This window comes from Anomaloglossus baeobatrachus, chromosome 10 (assembly GCF_048569485.1).
Source record: "Anomaloglossus baeobatrachus isolate aAnoBae1 chromosome 10, aAnoBae1.hap1, whole genome shotgun sequence".
In the NCBI taxonomy this organism is placed as follows: Eukaryota; Metazoa; Chordata; class Amphibia; order Anura; family Aromobatidae; genus Anomaloglossus; species Anomaloglossus baeobatrachus.
The window spans coordinates 124,425,920-124,429,667 of record NC_134362.1 but is presented as its reverse complement, the minus strand read 5'-3'; the positions used below and the strand labels follow the sequence as shown (position 1 = coordinate 124,429,667).

The following is a 3,748-nucleotide window of genomic DNA, read 5'->3' as shown; positions in this document are numbered from 1 at the left end:
AAGCATCATTCTTCTTGTTTTTGCTCTGCAAAACAGCCTTTTCAAGGGTTGGCTTGGGTGACAAAATGTCTTCTGTAGGCGTGGGTTTGTCTCCCTCTCCCTAAGATGTGTCCGGTATAGGCCAGGGTGCCACTCAAGGCCGTAACCAATTCGGGTTATAGCTTCTCGGCCTTTTGGCTAAGATCAAGTGTAGTTTCGGAGGACGCTACCTTGGTCGGTACTGGAAGGTGCCTGGGATTGCACGTCTGCCGGCCTTGAGGAAGTGTGTGCGCCTTCTGGTGACACATAGCCCTCTTGTGCCTGGACGGTTCCCAGGCAACGGGAGGCGATCACCTTTGTTATTTTGAAGTCCTACTGATAAACAGAAAAAAAAAAAATTAAATCTGTTCTTATCAGTTTAATATCTGATACGTCCCCTCTCTGGGGACCATATATTAAATGGATTTTTAGAACAAGGAGATGGAAAAAATCTTGCTCTGTCCACTCCACGCATTGACCTGGTATTGCAGTACCTCCAGGACCGGTGCACCCCTTCTTAACCCAGTTTCCAAAAGCAGAACTCAATTCACCTGATTCAAATGAGCCCCATTAGTGAATTGAAAGAAAGCAAAAACTTTATATGCACCTCAATTTGGCCAATTCACTTTTCACACTTTCACCCTTTTTTTTATCTTTCACACCTTTTACTTGCTTTATTGATGCAAAAGCTGTGCCAAATAGCAAACTCATCTCCACTCAACTTGACCAACTCTGCTATGTCCCGTGCAGTATCTTATTCTCAGTCTTATCTAGATCATTTGCAATTGAATAGAATAGATCCCTTTTGGACACATTGGATTCAGCTGCTGCAGTGACTGCAGGTGTTAGAAGATGCAGACTTGGCATCAGGTGCTGTCTATCAGATTCCACTCCAATTAAAGCTTCCATTGTTTTTCGGTGTTTTCTTTGAGCAATGATGATGTCTTTAGTGATCTGTTGGCTCCCTCTCCTGGAGGAAGAGTTTGCTTGCTCTTGGACTTTCAAAAAGAGAGGTCATGATAGACATTTAGCTTCTGAGCCCAATTGGGGACAGTCATGGGTGATGAATGTTTTGCAACCTGCTGCGAAGCCTGATACCGCAATATAAGGAACGTCAAATACTAAGAATGGGCGGCCTATGAAAGAATTAGTACTTTCATTAAGCATACTTAAACGGCTAATTGGGAATAGACAAACTGTAAAAAGCCCTCTGAGAAAGCCCCTCTCTAACCTTTGTTAGTAAGCTTTTCTGTAGTCTGCCTGTTGATGTATTTTCCGTTTGAACAGTGCACAACATGAAGTGACGGAACACTGGCTTGTCACAATGTCCCCCGCTGACATCACGATAGCGCTGCTGCCTAGAAAGCCAGCTGCGCAGCAGAAGTTGCTCTTTGGGTGGGATGGTGGGCTAATGTATCTATTCCTGCTTGGTGTGAGTTTGACATGATCTAGAGCAACGAGTTCCAGCGGCTAGCGGTTGATTATTGGCTGTAATGGGGCTTTCTGGCTGGTGCCAGCCTTTCTTCTTAGCACACAGGAACCACAATCCCTACACCATGCTTCGATGGATTCTCTCATCCCAGCCCAGTAAAACTACATATTTCACACAGTTATAAGCAGCCCATGGGCATTCACCTGGATTAAAACCCATAACAGCTCATAGACCAAACAATCAATCTACCACTGGACCAAAGACAGGAAGCTAAATCCACTGCCTGCGGTAACTAACTTAATCCTATAGTCTACTCACACAACAAACCCAAGAGAAAGGAAAAAAACATGGCTTCGATTATCCATCCAATGAAAACGCATAACCATTGTGAGCCATTGGACAATGCAATTGCACACATGGTGACATGGTGCACGGCCCAATGAATCAAGTCTGTACTTCATATTCACGGTTTAAGCCCTTGGGTTCTAATGTGTCCAGAGTACATATCCAGAAAGATTCCCTTTCTTTGTGCTAAGCACAAGTCAACAATACGTTGTAAGCAGATTCTATTACCAGTCCCACACCATTTTGTGACGCATAATCGCACAGTGGCCCAATTAAGATTCCAAGTCATCGAACATGTCCCAGCCATACGCAGAGGAGGCGATAGAATTAGGAAGCTCAAAGAAAGGGAATCTTTCTGGATATATACTCTGGGCACGTTGGAACCCAAGGGCTTAAACCATGAATATGAAGAACCGACTTGATTCATTGGGCCGTGCACATTTTTTCTAACGCCCGGTTCTTTTTCGTGTTCACACTATATATGGTTCCAGTATGTATGGAGTTCCATTCTTCCTTGTTTTTTATTTGTCAATATTAAAACAGTAATCTGAACACATTCGCGCAAAAATGAAATGACCACAATTTTCTCCAAAACTATAACAGATGCAAACTTGTCCTGTGTGGTGGAGATGAGATTCGATAAAGTAAGTGGAAATCCAGTAAAAGTTTCATTTGGCTACTTTGCACTCTCGAGATAATCGTCACCATGTGCCAAAGGCAATATTAAAACAGTAATCTGAACACATTCGCGCAAAAATGAAATGACCACAATTTTCTCCAAAACTATAACAGATGCAAACTTGTCCTGTGTGGTGGAGATGAGATTTGATAAAGTAAGTGGAAATCCAGTAAAAGTTTCATTTGGCTACTTTGCACTCTCGAGATAATCGTCACCATGTGCCAAATGCAATAAAAAAGGAATCTGAACACATTCGCGCAAAAATGAAATGACCACAATTTTCTCCAAAACTATAACAGATGCAAACTTGTCCTGTGTGGTGGAGATGAGATTTGATAAAGTAAGTGGAAATCCAGTAAAAGTTTCATTTGGCTACTTTGCACTCTCGAGATAATCGTCACCATGTGCCAAATGCAATAAAAAAGGAATCTGAACACATTCGCGCAAAAATGAAATGACCACAATTTTCTCCAAAACTATAACAGATGCAAACTTGTCCTGTGTGGTGGAGATGAGATTTGATAAAGTAAGTGGAAATCCAGTAAAAGTTTCATTTGGCTACTTTGCACTCTCGAGATAATCGTCACCATGTGCCAAATGCAATATTAAAACAGTAATCTGAACACATTCGCGCAAAAATGAAATGACCACAATTTTCTCCAAAACTATAACAGATGCAAACTTGTCCTGTGTGGTGGAGATGAGATTTGATAAAGTAAGTGGAAATCCAGTAAAAGTTTCATTTGGCTACTTTGCACTCTCGAGATAATCGTCACCATGTGCCAAATGCAATAAAAAAGGAATCTGAACACATTCGCGCAAAAATGAAATGACCACAATTTTCTCCAAAACTATAACAGATGCAAACTTGTCCTGTGTGGTGGAGATGAGATTTGATAAAGTAAGTGGAAATCCAGTAAAAGTTTCATTTGGCTACTTTGCACTCTCGAGATAATCGTCACCATGTGCCAAATGCAATATTAAAACAGTAATCTGAACACATTCGCGCAAAAATGAAATGACCACAATTTTCTCCAAAACTATAACAGATGCAAACTTGTCCTGTGTGGTGGAGATGAGATTTGATAAAGTAAGTGGAAATCCAGTAAAAGTTTCATTTGGCTACTTTGCACTCTCGAGATAATCGTCACCATGTGCCAAATGCAATATTAAAACAGGAATCTGAACACATTCGCGCAAAAATGAAATGACCACAATTTTCTCCAAAACTATAACAGATGCAAACTTGTCCTGTGTGGTGGAGATGAGATTTG

General features: G+C 41.3%; 1 pseudogene; it reads left to right on the top strand.

Annotated features, from left to right (window-relative positions):
* The first annotated feature begins 328 nt into the window (after nucleotides 1-328).
* On the top strand, nucleotides 329-534 carry LOC142255542 (U2 spliceosomal RNA; annotated as a pseudogene).
* The last annotated feature ends 3,214 nt before the right edge of the window (nucleotides 535-3,748 follow it).